The sequence below is a fragment of the Musa acuminata genome, chromosome BXJ1-4 (assembly GCF_036884655.1).
Source record: "Musa acuminata AAA Group cultivar baxijiao chromosome BXJ1-4, Cavendish_Baxijiao_AAA, whole genome shotgun sequence".
Lineage (NCBI taxonomy): Eukaryota > Viridiplantae > Streptophyta > Magnoliopsida > Zingiberales > Musaceae > Musa > Musa acuminata.
The window spans coordinates 10,476,730-10,492,222 of record NC_088330.1 but is presented as its reverse complement, the minus strand read 5'-3'; the positions used below and the strand labels follow the sequence as shown (position 1 = coordinate 10,492,222).

Here is a 15,493-nt window from a genome sequence, read left to right as displayed (position 1 = left end):
TCATCGAGGCTTGAGATGATTTATTAAGAGATAGAAATCAGTTCAAGATGAAAAAGAGTTGTCTGATCTCATGGAGATGCAACCATGATTAAATCATTTTACTCATGTCTTAATTATATGTATATAAACACACACACCTTTCTCAGTGCATGCTGCAGTGAACCCTACATTTTCTTGCTCTCCTCTTTGGATTCATGCTATTCCAATTCTCTCCATTCCATTGAATTCTAACCTCTTGCATGCACAAAAAAGAAAACACTTTTCCAGACCTGAAAGATGAATGTTGTCATAGAGTTCTTCAAGTAAGCCAGCCAGACCTGTTCTTTGTACTGTTGTTCATAGGTTAAATAAACTGGAGCAAGTTTGCCAAGCCCAAACCCAGGCAGTGTTCATAAGATTGCTAGTCCCTAACTTAACCTAGCTATCAGTCACTTTTACCTGGAAGAATAATACCAATGGGACCTGCTTCAAATAATGAAAGACCCATGACATGGGGGACCTGAGAGGTTCACATGCTTGGATGGAACATTGGTGGACTGAAACATCCAAGTTGTGGGACAGACAGGATGAACATGGTGGAGACAGCATCTTTAAATGTTACTGCAAAAGCTCTTGGTTGTCTGACCTGCCCTCAAGACCTGGGAGGAATGGAGAATTTAGCAGGATCAAGGACAGAATCATGTCCAGGAAAAGTTGCAGGAGTCATCTTCTCCCATGCAGGTCTCATAGATAGTACATGAGAATCAAGGAGATGAAACTTTAGTGCACCCAAATGGTTGCAGGCTCAGAACTTTGTAGTCCATCCACAGATTTATCACCAAGCATCACCATAGCTGGATATCAGATGACAACATTGTGGAATTGGAATCTCCATGGATGGTTCAATGTTCAGACAACAAAATCTTTCCATTCTCTCAAGCCCACTCTGATGGTGGAATAGCTTAAGCCACACCAAAGCAATCTTCCTAGCAGAGGAGCTCTGTTTTAGCTCTTACATGGACAGTGCTTTGCAGTATGTATTCCTTTTGACCAACAATAATAACAATAATAATAATAATAATAATAATAATAATAATAATAATAATAATAATAATAATAATAATAATAATAATAATAATAATAATAATAATCTAGCATAATTGCAACTTTCCATGAAATGGAGGACATCATGACCACTCAACTGCAACTTTGATGTGTCAATTACAACAATTGCATGTTCTTGGCCAGCTTTGTGGATCCATCCATCTATGGCTTCAGAGTTCAGATGCTGTGCCATCCATTATTAAGATTTATATCAATAATCATCGACATCTCAAGCCTATATATAGATGCTTCAGCTTAATTGCTAACACCATCAAGTCTTTCATGCTAATATGCATTCACCACAAGATTGTGGGAGAAGGCAGGTGAATCTTAGTAGCATAGGTGGGTTTAGGATGCACATGCTGTGGCTTCAAATAGCCAGCCAAAAAAGAGGTAGGAGAGAAGGCCTTTAGACCAGAGAGAGAAAAAGAGCATCCTTCTGCAATGTCTCTCCTCCATCCAAGTAGGAACCACAGTGCCAGTCATATTTGGCACAGCAATGTGAAAGAGACATCATTCTTCTCTCTACATGACTGAAAAGTGAAGAGCTTGAGAGGTACAGTCTGGGGGGGGGGGGATGTAAAGGTATCAAATGCTCTCTCACCTTAACCAAATCTTTGTTCTACAACTTGAACACATCAATTTACTTCTGATACATATCAGCAACAATAAGTTATTTGTGAGCAATATCAGATCACTTTGTGGAAGCTCTATTGATCTCTAGAGATCATTGGTTTGTTCTTTGTGATAATGAAACAGAAGGAAGATTCAGCTAGTTGTTAAGAAAAGGGATCATTGGTTTCTTGCCATAAATGTTGTAAACAATGATGAAGACATGCAGGGAAGGGGATTGGATTGTGTAGGAAAAGAATTAATTCTATGAAGAAGTTGACAGAGAATTTGAAATGGAGGACAGAGTCTGAAGAGGCAAAAACACATTCATATGCCAATTTTAGACCACATTGCAACATGAATTATCCCTGCCAAAGTTTACATGAGTTTAGTAGCTTGATCAACTTGATAACTCTTCGTCTTAGGTTTGATCTGTGCTTCGATTACTTGTTGTCGAGGCCGACGTTAAGCTCCAACTCTAATTGAGCAGTTTTCTTTTTATTTTATCTAAGACGACGACGACGACGACGACGATGATGATGATAACAACACCACCACCATCGACGATCATGACAACAACAAAGCTAAATGAATCTTTTATGGTTCTTAAGTTTCAAAAGTGATTAAGAACCATGTTCACATACTATTTATACAATTTGCTCAACTACCACCATTATCAATCTTTTTCTTTCCTTTTCTTGGATCATTGGGATTGAGAGGTGTCACTGTCACTTGCAAATGCAGTAGATAGGAGAACAATGTTGTTCTAAAGACAAACACTACAATCGAATAACTTATTGTCGTTCTATCTATCTTGCAGAGTTCTTAGTTGGATCGATAACCAAACAACAGCTTGTCTCATAGAACTCCAAGTCACTGCTGCATCATTACATGACAGACAGTAAACTACTAATGCAGGAGTGCCTGAAGTCAAAATAATGGTGTCTTTCACTAGTCATCCATTGCTGCCGAGTCAAAATCCCCTGCAAAGATCTCACTCGCTCTCAATCTCTCAGGCTTCTGCTTAGCAGACATCCACAGCAAATGTTGCAGAGCAAGAACACCAGTTTACGTAACAAATTAATATCATTACGGTTTTATTCTCCTAATCAATCATTACAGCCTACACACTTTGCAACATCAAGCAAACTACAAGGAAGAAAGAGAGAGAGAGAGAGAGAGAAAGAGAGAGAGCATAGGTATTGTACTATGATGAGGAAGCTGAAGTGAATCACACATCACACCACCATGGTTTGCCTTTCGAGGTCCATGAAACGAGTCTCATGGAACTTGGCAATGAAGGCGGAGGCCTTCACATCCACGTCCGGCTCGCCAACCCAGCGGCCTCGGTCCTCGTCGCTCGGCCGGACCTTCCTCGACGTGTACTTCGGCTCGCCATCAGCTTCTTCGTCTCTGCGATGCGACCTGAAGAAGAAGAAGCAGGAAGAAGACCTGGAAGACGACTGACCTCCTCCCATTTCTGCGTGCGTCTGTCTCTCTCTTTCTCCTCGCCGTTTGGCTGAGAGTGAGGAACGCCGGGCTTCCCCCATTTATAGCGTGGGGGAGAAGGGAAGGAACATGCCAACGGTGGAGAATGCTTGATGTGATGTGCCCAAAAGGGTGGTGGAGATACCATGACAAGGGCACGGAACTTGCAGTCCTCTGCTTTCCAGGTTGACCGAGAAGATCTCCTTCTCCCGGCACTGATGCCCGCCCTTTGGTTCATGGATGAGAGAGGAGCTCAGATTCATCGGGTCAGGCCCAAGTCGAGCTGCATTCAACATCACAAGGAAGAGTCGTACCTGAGTTCCTCCATTAGCAAAGCACAGAGCATGGAGTGCTGCGGATGATACCAAATCGTCTGCTAAATCTCGGTCTCAATAGTTATAGTGACACCACATTTGTGTCCATCATCTTACGATTCACTCAAAAACTATAATATAATATATTACAGATTTTATGCTTATATATATATATATGATTATAAATTAAAAGAGAGATATGATATTTTGACTAAAGATATGATTTCTTTAAACAAGAGAGACAGAGATAGATACGGGTGTTGGTCCAATGAGAGGTAGATATGATGAGTGCCGTGATGCCACCCCCGACTTCCTGTTTAGGAGGTGCAGTTCCAAGTCATTTTTGAGAGAGGTAGGGGATGAGATGAAGCCAAATGATCCGAACCCTATGTTCATAGGGTGATTCAGAGACAACCTCAATAATGCTTGCCCGCTGTCATCACGTTGATGATTATTTTAGGAGCGTAGAATCTTGACCATGAGAAGAGGCCTTTTCCTGGTCTCATGAGCTGCGTATGTTTATGGTGAGAGAGTCTCGGCGTTGCAACGTACTTCCATCCATCCGGAGAGGCGTCCATCGGCCATTCGCAAAGAGGGGCCTGAAATGAAAGCTAAGCATTAGCAAAGGAATAAAGATGGTCTTTTACAGGAGGAGTTCAACTTGTCCTAACAACGTTAAGTTGCAGGTGATGTTCAAATCGATCCAAAATTGATTCGATCTTAATCGGTTATCTTCTTCGATTCAACTGATCAATTCAAATCGAATAAAAATTGATAAGATCATTTAGTCCCACGTTGATTGAGAAGTACGGAACCATCATATGCTTTTTGTATAGATACACACCATACCGATCAAATGATCTCTTATAAAAAATAATTTAACTATTTAAACCAAAATCGATTTAATTTTTTTTATTTATAATTACAAATCGATTAATCGAACCAAATTAATCGATTTTGAGCCGATTCAAACCAAACTACCTACCATACCTTAATGATAAATGATGTAAACATCCTAATAAATTGTACTCTATCCCTCTCATCCTAAGCTGAGGTCAGAATATAATAATCCAGAGTTATGAAAGATTTGGTGAACATGATAATATGACAAGAACAAGGGAAGAAATGAAAGCTTGGTATTTTGATGTCCTTTCTTCAGCAGAAAATTTGAAGTGCCATCCTCATAATAAATATTTGTATAAAAAGAACAAGAAACATTCTCAGGAAATATCTGCAACAAATTAGTTTTTGCCTATCCTTGAGATCTGATTATGAATGCAATGTCTGTAATTAATTGTAAGACATTCTGAGTCTCAGATGATCATATTAATAACATCTTCTGTTGTGGTATGTGTCCACAATTTCCTCATCAACCAAGCAACATCTGAATGATGATGCCTTGTCAAAGATAAAGATCATTGTACCTTCCTTCCTTCCTCTAGCCATGAGGTGAGGATGGTTCTTTAATCCATGCTAAGACACTGCTGTTGCTCACCATTGTTTGGGTCAAGATTAGCACCCACCCAAAATATGATGATGCATGTAGAATTTGCTGGAAAAAGACTAAAGCATATGACATCAATTCTTATCTAAACCTAAAGGGAATTAATTATCTGTCCATCACATTTAACATGCCTCCGTGAGACAGATAACAATTTAACTTTCACTACAGAAGCATCTTACATGCAAAAAAAGAACCATTACAAGAAAGAGAGACCAAAAATGGAATGTGAACAGGATATTCAGCTTAAATTTTGAACTTATATGAAGGATCTGTTCGTCATTACATCTTCATCTGTTCCTCTCTTGATGATGGATTATTTCAAGATCATAGTGTTCAGTAATAATCAAATGGCATTGGGTTTTAGATATCCCTGCCAAATATTAAAATATCCAATCAAGCTCTCCAAACTTGATAAGATCACTGATATCCCTGCAGCTATTAAAACCAAATATATCTCTTCCATCAGCTACCCTTTTCTGGGTAGCTAGCTAATGGTATGGGTAGCGATCTGATCAGAATTAGGGATAAGAAACACTAAAGAAATGGTCATTTTACATGACAACAACCCAAGAAATGGAGTAGATCAAGGCAATTATGCAGACTCAACCCAATCCCTTGGAACTTGAGCAAGTGTCTCCCACACCCTTTCCCTTACTTATGTAGTCCCTCTCTCGTATGCTTAAACCCCCTCCCAAATACTAACTAGCCCTCTTAGTCCCTTTTAACTCATATTCCAAGGAGAAGAAAAAGAATATGCAGCCTCCACAAAATTTGCAAGACACAAGTGTTATATGGTGGTTTTAACCATATCTCACAAGAATTTCAACTTTCTTTTTATGTAAAACAACCAAATTCTTTATCCCCTATTATGTTGGTTGTCGCTTTGGACTCCGATAGCTATTTTGTCATATATTTCTTGACATTATAATTTCTGAAAACTTAATTGAATACCTCTAGCTCTCTTTCAGTTGAATATGGGACAAATTTGATAGCGTAAAAGCTTGATCAAAATCTAATCATGGATATCTTTTCCAAGAGATCTAAAAACCTTAACGAAAAGAACAACTCACCAATTTATGCTTTTCATTTATTATAACTCTATCCAAAAATATCATATATCAGTATTTTTTTCAACCTTGTACTTTATTGTTTCTCACTTATCCACAAGATTTAGCAATCAATCCGTTCTATTCCAATAGACAAATCAGGATATAGAACTATAAGCATTATGACCATGAGCCTCGTGAACCCTATAAGAATCTTTTATACTGTGTCCCTGAATTAAAGACATAGAGAAACTAGACATAATTCAAAATAATCCTTTCTTTTTCTTTACCCATAAAATAAAATTAAACAATCAATCTCCACATTCTTTGTCATATTTTGCTCCTGTTGAACAAAGTTTTGCATGTTCAACTTTTCTCTCCTTTGCTCCCTGGCTGGGAAGCTTTCAAAATCATCATACATACTAAAGTAGCAAATTCGGCCCTAAATTTGGGCCCTCTCCATCTGATCCTTCGAAACCAATACAAGAAAAGCCCTCTCCATCTGATCCTTCGAGACCAATACAAGAAAAGCATAATTGTATTTTCCAATCTACTTAGAGGTCCACTCAAAAGTATTATGTCTGCACCTATTCAATGGACGATGCTCTTATCAATCCTCTGAAAAAATTATTATTGAATATAAAAAAATTTAGTCTGATCGAGAGTATTTTGCCCAAATGGATCAAAATATTACCTCTTAACGAATCTATCATATTATTAATCATCAATATAATGATAAATTAATCATACATAAGTCGAGATCATGTCACTACAATGATCAATATATTACATGTGAGATGGTGAGGAGTTTACATGACTTAACTTCCTTTTACATGAGATTCATTATGGGTTTCAGTTATATTGTTGCTCAAATCACTGAATGCCTGAAAAATAATAAATTCAAGTGGACTAATGAGGTTGATGATCCCATTGAATGTTAAAAAGAAAGGTGATCGAAGCTCCTATCTTAATTCTACCTAATTTTGACAATGTGTTTGAGGTTGAATGTGATGCCTTTAACGTGGGAATTGATATTGTTTTGAGTCAAGATGGAAAGCTCATTGTCTTTTTTAGTGAGAAACTGAATAATACAAAAAGAAAATATTCTACCTATGATAATGAGTTCTATGTCATTTATCGAGTTTTATCTCATTGGAGTTGGTATCTTCTTGTCAAGCCATTTGTCCTATATTCTAATCGTAAGATATTAAGATTCATTAATCACCAGCACAAGCTAAAAAAGAGGCATGCAGCTTGGGTGGAGTTCTTGCAATCTTATAACTTTACAATCAAGCACAAATCTGGTGTTCAAAATGTAGTTGTTGATGCATTGAGCAGAAAGCATTCTTTATTATCAGCAATGGAAGTCAAAGTGGTTGGATTTGAGATATTCAAATATTTCTATGAGAATGATGTGGATTATGGCTCAATATGGCAGAATTGTAAATCAGGTTCCTTTCAATAATTTTCTATCTTTGATGGTTTTCTTTTTCGAGCTAATGCCTTGTGTGTTCCATCTTGTTCTTTGAGACAAGTAATTCTAGCTAAAGCTCATGGTGGTGTTTTGGGAGGACATTTCAGTATGAACAAGATTCTAGCTCTTGTTCAATCAAATTTCTTTTGGTCTAAGATGTTCAAAGATGCGGAGAGACATGTAAAATAATATCGAGTGTCTCATTTAACAAAAATAAGAAGTCAAAATTCTAGTTTGTACACTCCATTGCTAGTGCCAAATGCTCCATGGGAGAAAAGTGAGTCTTGATTTCATTTTGGGACTGCCAAGAACCCAAAGGAACAAGGATTCTATCATGGTTGTTGTTAATAGATTTTTAAAAATATCTCACTTTATTCCCTGCAACAAATCAAATGATGCATCTCATATTGATGATTTGTATTTTAAGAAAATTGTTAGATTGCATAGTATTCCAAGAACTATAGTATTTGATCAAGATTCAAAATTTCTCATTCATTTTTGGAGAATTATTTACAGGAAGCTAGGTACTTCTTTGAGTTTCAGCAGCTCGCATCATCCACAAATCGATAGGCAAATTGAGGTAACGAAAAAAAGCTTGGGAAACTTGCTTGGAAGCTATGTTGGCAAGAACATTAAGCAATGGGATCTCATTCTTTCATAAATTCAGTTTGCCTACAATCGTTCTATGCATCATAGCATTGGTAAGAGTCCTTTTGAGGTTATTTATGATGCTAATCCTATTGGTCCTTTAGACTTAGTCCCTCATTCTACAACTAAGCAATTTCGTGAAGATGCTGATGGAAGAGCTAAGCAGATAAAGAAGCTGCATGCGGGTGTTAAAGCAACCATTGAGAAGCAAAATGAGAGGTACATACAAACTGCTAATAAACACAGAAAACACGTGGAGTTTAAAGTGATTTGGTCTGGATTCATCTAAGAAAGAAGAGGTTTCCAATAGGAAAATTTGAAAAATTGAAACTAAAGGCTGATGGTCCATTCAAGATGCTTAAGAGAATTGGCAAGAATGCTTATGAGATTGAGCTACCTGAAGATTATGGAGTGTCCTTAACATTTAATGTGGCTAATTTAAGTCTTTATCATAATCATGTTGATGAAACAAACAAGAACGTGAGGACAAGTCTTTTTCAACCAGGGGAGATTGATACGGGGGGTGCCTAATTTGCTACAAATCAGCTTGTGTGGACCTTACTAATGCTATGGTATTCTCTATAGCCCATAATGTTATCTCACAGCTTTTAACTTAGCCCACTTAAATATGTATTAAAGGAGTTAGTTACCAATTGTAAAACATTTAATTTCGTAATTTCCTATGCATGAAGGGTTATTTTATGCACTAGTACTTATTTTGGTGTTTAGGGGTTAGAAAGAAGTTTAGAAACTGATGATATTTGCAAAAGCTCTCTTGAAGTTCTCTTTTAAACTTTGTATCTCTTGGATGTTTCCTTTAGTGGTGAGTCTTTTATTTTCAATTTTGTATCCTTGTTTATTATCCTTAAGGTGATAAACTTTTTGTATCCCTTTATGATTTTAAACTTGGTGATGAGTTATTTTTTATTTTATTAAGGTATTATCAGCTAGTCATAGGTGTCTTGCAAGCCAATCATATGAGTGATGACACGTGTGACTTGACACATAATCTTTTTACTTATTATATTTTAGCATTTTATCACTTTATATTGATTGTTGCATATACATATATTGTAATATACATGGATCTGTGCAATGAGAATCGGATCGTGATGAGATCACGACAATGAGACCGTTTCGCTGATCTTAAATAATCCTGGTTATAGGTTACTCGAGATGGACATCGAAATAACCGAACAGACTGGTGTGCTATATACCTGTCCATATGATTGATACAGCTGGTCTCATAGCTGCATATGCGGGGACACTAGGGATACAATACAAGTGCTTATTGGAGAATGAGTTCACTAATTGATCCGCTTACGGAATGCTGGATGGTTGATGATTCCTTACTATCAAACAATGATTTCATAGTCTCAATTGTGTATCTGGTCCTTAAACTTGAGACGCCAAGGATGTCCTGTATGAGTACTTCATTCTTTGATACCGGACTTATAGGTCTGGAGATTCCAGATCTAGCATAGCCGGTCATCGGGAGTGATAGTCAATTTTACGAGGACAATTGAGTGTCGATAGAGGATCATCCACTCTTGGTGTCATAATAGGAATATCTCATGTGTTTTTGCTCAGATAAATCCCTGGCCAGGGTCATTCGGATTGAGAGAGAAAGAGTTCTCCGAAAGAATCCGATTAGAGCGAGACTCGAACAGAAACCATACGAGTTTGATAGCACAATGCCCAATATACGGTCTCCGAGATATTAGATGGATAATGGACTATAGGTATACGATAACTAAGGATAGACAGGTCCAATGGATTGGATTCCCCTATATCGTCTGGGGACTACGGCGTAGTGGCCTAATACATCCGTAGTCGATGAGTCGAGTGAATTATTATGAAGATAATAATTTACTGAGCCAGAAAGGGGTTCTGACAAGTATGACTCACGGTCAGCTCGATATTGGGCCTAGAGGATCACACACATATAGTAGACATTGTGATGAGTAGAAGTTCGGATATGAGATATCCGTCGGAGCTCCTATCTTATTGGATATCTTATAAACCCATGAATTATTAGATACTATGGATGAGATCTAATAAAAGTCAATGAGAGATTATTGGATAAAGATCCACTAATCTAAGAGGTTTGGATAGTTGGATAGAGATCCAATACCCAATAGGGCAGGATCCATTATGGTTAAGTTGATAGGGGACCTATATAAATATGAGAGAACCAATGGTTGCTATAGCCTTTTTGGGTTGTCTCTCCTATTCTCCTATCCTTCTCCTCCTCAGATAACATGCTTAAAGTTTTGACCTTCACCCTCTTCTAGAGATCTGTAAGGATTCAGGGATATATGATATCCTTAGATAACACAATCTTTCATATACGTAGTTTTAAGTTTTACAATTTTTACGTACTAATCTTCGCACGACAACGAACACATCGATAAAAAATTTAGAGATATTATTTTTATTTTCTTCCGCTGCGCATGTGTCGTCACCCCTAGATTTCTCAACATTATCATGAGTTCATTCTTTTTCTATCCGAAAAAATTATTCCAGTAAATATAATTATTCTTTCAAAATTCATTCTCATACCGTATCATGCAGTCACTGGTCGGTGAAGTGGAGACCGTTACTTGGGGAGGCAATACTCTACCAGCTTGTTCGGAAACTGCTCCACCATAAGATAAGCCACTGGAATCAATCAAAGAGCATCAAAGGGGCGAAAGGGATTAAATCAAATTTATCGTGGTGGTGTAATCCACGGAGTCATCGTCATGTCTGACATCACCACCCAAGACGACAGGGAGCTCCTCACCCCCTCCGCCGCTTGGCCCCAGCCGACACAAAGGCATAGCTTTGTTCCGCAACGTGCGAAGCTTTAGCCCAACTCATGTAGCGTCACATTAACAGACTGTAGTTGGTTGTTTGAGCCCGATTCGTTCTGCTCACAAAGGAGTTGGGTTTGAGCCCAGCATTAGGCCGAGATAAATATACAATAAACGTTTGACGGTCTTCTCACCCTTCTTGACAAGGGATGATAGCGGATCAGATTTCTTTCAGATAACTTACGTCTGATAGACCAGCTAAAGCTAGATGAGGACAAACATTAATGGCGTCTGGGATGCACCACCTCTTTCATCCCTGAGTCTCTTCCCTGCTAAAGAACATCAACATTATCTTCTACTGTTGTTTCCTCGGCCATATTTGGGAGGCCGGAGTAAACCTAATACATGTTATAACACTAAATATAGGGAATATTGTTGCTGAAAAATTGTTATTACTTGACCAGATAATGTAAAAGGGACATATTTAAACATAAAGGTAAAGCAACTAATAATATAATGCAAGTTCGGTAATACCTTTTAACCTGTCTGCTGCATTGATGTCACAGAACAAATGAGTGTTTCAGGGAGGACCCGTAATCACTGCTAAGAAATCAATCCACTGCATCGAACAGTCGAACAAGTATTGAAGTAGTACAACATAAAATGCTGTAGAAGTGGTCCACAATCAGTCTCATGGCTTGGCTTTCACTATAATGCCAGAAGAGCAGTAGCAATAAAGTCATGTCAAACAGGACTGGGATCTTAATGAGCATGTGCAGAAGAAAAGAAGATACCCAGAGCCATATGATATTAATCTTGAGAAGGCATACAAGGATGGCTGAGCACCATATTCATCACTTGGAGCTAGCAATAAGGAAACTATTATGCAGCAGTTCCTATTGCTTGCATATGTATCACTGGCCACACTGTAGCAAGTTCTGCAGTGTCAACTACAACTTTGCTAAATCATTCAGCTAATAAATGAAGGTCCCTTCACTAACCAGAGATTAGAGCTTGTCAGCATATCAGATCACACCCATAATATTCTATTTGTCGAGAGAGATTTTATTCTTTAGCATGGCCTAGAATTGAAACATGGTCGAGTAAAACATGTCTCTACAAATTAGCCTGCACGCTTGACAGGGAACACATGACTGCAATGGTATGTGCAAAACTCATTGATAAGCAAGCCATTCATGCACAATAGGATCAGCCTGATAAGTTGGTGACAAATGGCATGTGTAATAAAAAAAGATTGTCGTAACAAAAATTTCCAATTTTGCTGGCAGAGAATATCATAAATATGTGCAATAGAAAAACTTAACACTTTTACTTTATTATATTGGCTAGATAACTACCAAAAGTTCCATGAATTCCATTGTCAATCATGTATCCATAAATCATTAAAATTATCAAAATCAATTATAGAAGTATCAAATTCTAGAATCTAAAGTTGAACCTACACCCGATGCCATCACACCAGTAGAGGAAATAGATTTGTTCAGAAAAGAGTTTTGCAGACTGCGGAACTTATGTTTTTAACTGATCCCCATGATTGCAAGAAATCCAATCATACTTTTCAAATTCATTTGAAGGAAGGTGCACAAAATTGAGGGTCAAATGGCCATATCTGAATCTTATAACGATGCAAAGATAAAATTTGAAGAGAAAATAGGATCAGGACAGTGAGTTTATATGGTGCCTGACCATATAGGCCTATTAAAAAATAAAAGTAATTGAACTTGAAAACCAATATGCATAATCTAAAAATTAAGTTAGCAGGAGGGTAGCCCAAATATAAAATTAGGCATGTCCGGGACTCAAGTGGAACAAATTTGGGTAAATTAATAAAGGATTTTTTATATTCTTCAATGAGCAACTTCAATAATATAATTTCACATAGACTTTTTGGACACTAACAATATTGGTGCGAGCCTTGTGCACCCAAACCCACTTTCTATTTTACAGAAACATATCCAATACTAACAACAGAGTCTAGCTTTTAGGCACCAAACTAAAATACTTTATGACAGATACTAAGTACAGACGAGTACATAAAATAAAGAAGAAACTAGAGTGTGTTTTAGTAAACTAAATGAAATGAATGACTTGTATAATTAGTCATGTTTTCAATTCCTTTCCAATGTTCTAAAAGATAAAAATGACATGATGCCCTTTAACAGTTATCAAGATTTATAAGAGCATACAGAAGGAGAAAAGATAACTAACTACAAGAAGGCTTTTACATTCAACTAAGAATAAATAGTACTAGCATGACATTTTACATATACAGAAGAAAATAAGCTGCCCTCAAGAAACATAGTTGACTCATCTACCAACTAATATATGGTGAATACCGATAAATACAAAAGGAATATTGTGTTCAAGTTTAGTCAGCCATGCCCTAGCATGTAACATTGTTCTAGTTTCTATATAATAAATAGAAAAGGCAATAATCTGGCTAGGAAAGTAGACAAACAAAGAAAAAATAAGAAAGACAATAATTGAATATCACCATGTTTGTACTCCACCCACCAGCTTTTGCTCGTTGTTACATGTTTGCCATACCTTTTCTGGGCCTCAACTGGAACTTAGACAAAATATATAAGAACTATACATGATGCTATGACCCTTTAGACATCAAGGAAAACTAAGTTCGGATACATAGATGACCAAAATGGTTATAATTTACTCTCATTCACCTTGTCTATTATAGCATATCAAGGATATTACCCATGTTACCCAAAAATCAAAGCCTGGCACACTTTCAGTGCATTAGTGTACTTGACTAATTGCTTTCCGGAAGCATGGTAGTGAAATTCACAAACACAGGAAGTTCTGCTTTTGCAACAAGAATGCAATACAAAAACCCAGGCAGTCAAGGGAAATCATATCCAACAATAGACATGCTATAAACAGGTAGCTATGTTATATGCATGTGATTTAACAAAAGTATATGAATTAATATGAATGCAAATATTTCCATATGTAGATCAACAACAGTCCTATCCATTCATACAGTCATTGGAATTTCGTTATTTCACATAATACACACAAAGAAAGACATATATCACCAACATATCATACTCTCACATCAAATATGCATTTACTGTATCATTTCCTGTGTACATATTCATGTTTAAATAGATTAATACAGATACACCTACAAGCATTACAAACATAATAAAAATAGAGGTTTCAGTGTCAGCTATGCATTCCTTCAACCATAGTTGTCTGATAAGGGGAAATTCTTGCATCCACAACTTGTAAGGATGCATCATGAGATTTCACAATCGAGGTAGCACAAGGGATCTTCCAAAACCAGTGAAGTTGACTTCCAAATACGAGGCTAAGACTTCTCATGTTGTGAGTTAAACATGCAACAGGTACACCAGATCTCGTATTGGGTAAAACTCGGGGATCCTGAATTTGTTCTCTATGTAATGGGAGAAATTTAGAGAAAAATATTACTGTAGCTAAGCTTTATATGACCGAAATATGGAATATATCTCAATCATCTTCATAGGACACCATGCCTTTATGTCACACTAATCTGACCAGCTTTACTTTATCTTCCCATTTATTCCTCGCAGAACCAAGTTTAAGCCATCTCAGAATATATTCCAATCAATCATTTTTGACAAACTAACCAATAAAGCCAGCTTCCGTACTAAACAAAGATTTCTATCTCACTGCTGTCCATTTACCCCACTACATGCGTCAGCAAGGACCAGGAACATTTTTTTCCACCAAAGATGTATAGATCATACGGTAATGAAATGGAAAACGAATCAAAAACGTGGATGCAAAATGAAAGGCATAAGGAGACCATAGATCGAGCATATTAAATATTCTCTCCATTCATCATCATAATTCACCACGATCTTACTTCTGGTGACACTATCATTTATCAACTATAAAGATCTGCGAAGTACCTTCATCATATCTGCAAAAATCAATCACGATCTGCATCAAATGGATCACATCAAACAGCGCTAACAGCTCACACGAACAACTTCCTTAGTCCCCAATCATCTATCTCAGAAATTTAAGGGAAAAACCAAAGCGAAGTGAGGGAACGAGAGGTCTGATGGATGGATGTACACTGAAGTCCGGATGCAGAGGTTTATCGACCGATTCCCGCTTTGTAACCTCAAAGAGAAAGGAGCAATCGATCTAATCCACCATGAAAGAGGGACCAACAAGGCCAGGAAGAGATCGATAAACCGCTGCGTCCAGAGATCACTCGGTAGCTGCAAGGAGGAGAAGAGGAGATCTGAGATGGAATCCACTTACCGTGCCATTCCTTTTGTGCCGCTCAGTCTCCAGGATTGGGAATTGACTGGAATTAGAGAGGAGGAGGAGGGGGAGGATTGGAGGAGCCGAGAGATATAAATCGGTGAGTAGCGGAACGGAGAAGAAACGAACGGGGAGAAGACTGATGACCTCAGCAAGAGTATTATTACCTCCATACCCGTGCGATCTTTGGCGTGGTGCCAAGGGGCCCGCTATTTCTCTGGCGCAGGTGC

The 15,493-nt window shown here is 37.6% G+C and overlaps 1 long non-coding RNA gene across 8 annotated transcripts; it reads right to left on the bottom strand.

Moving 5' to 3' along the window:
• Positions 1-2,768: 2,768 nt before the first annotated feature.
• Positions 2,769-15,402, bottom strand: LOC135648221 (uncharacterized). Of its 8 annotated transcripts, none has more exons than XR_010500882.1 (5): positions 11,499-15,402; positions 11,209-11,296; positions 10,732-11,080; positions 3,498-4,096; positions 2,769-3,410 (listed from the first exon to the last, which is right to left on the bottom strand). It is a non-coding gene; the product is annotated as an uncharacterized LOC135648221 (long non-coding RNA). The 8 variants fall into 8 exon arrangements; XR_010500878.1 differs by having other exon boundaries at positions 3,498-3,810; positions 3,913-4,096; positions 10,732-11,293; XR_010500881.1 differs by having other exon boundaries at positions 11,159-11,293.
• Positions 15,403-15,493: the final 91 nt, after the last annotated feature.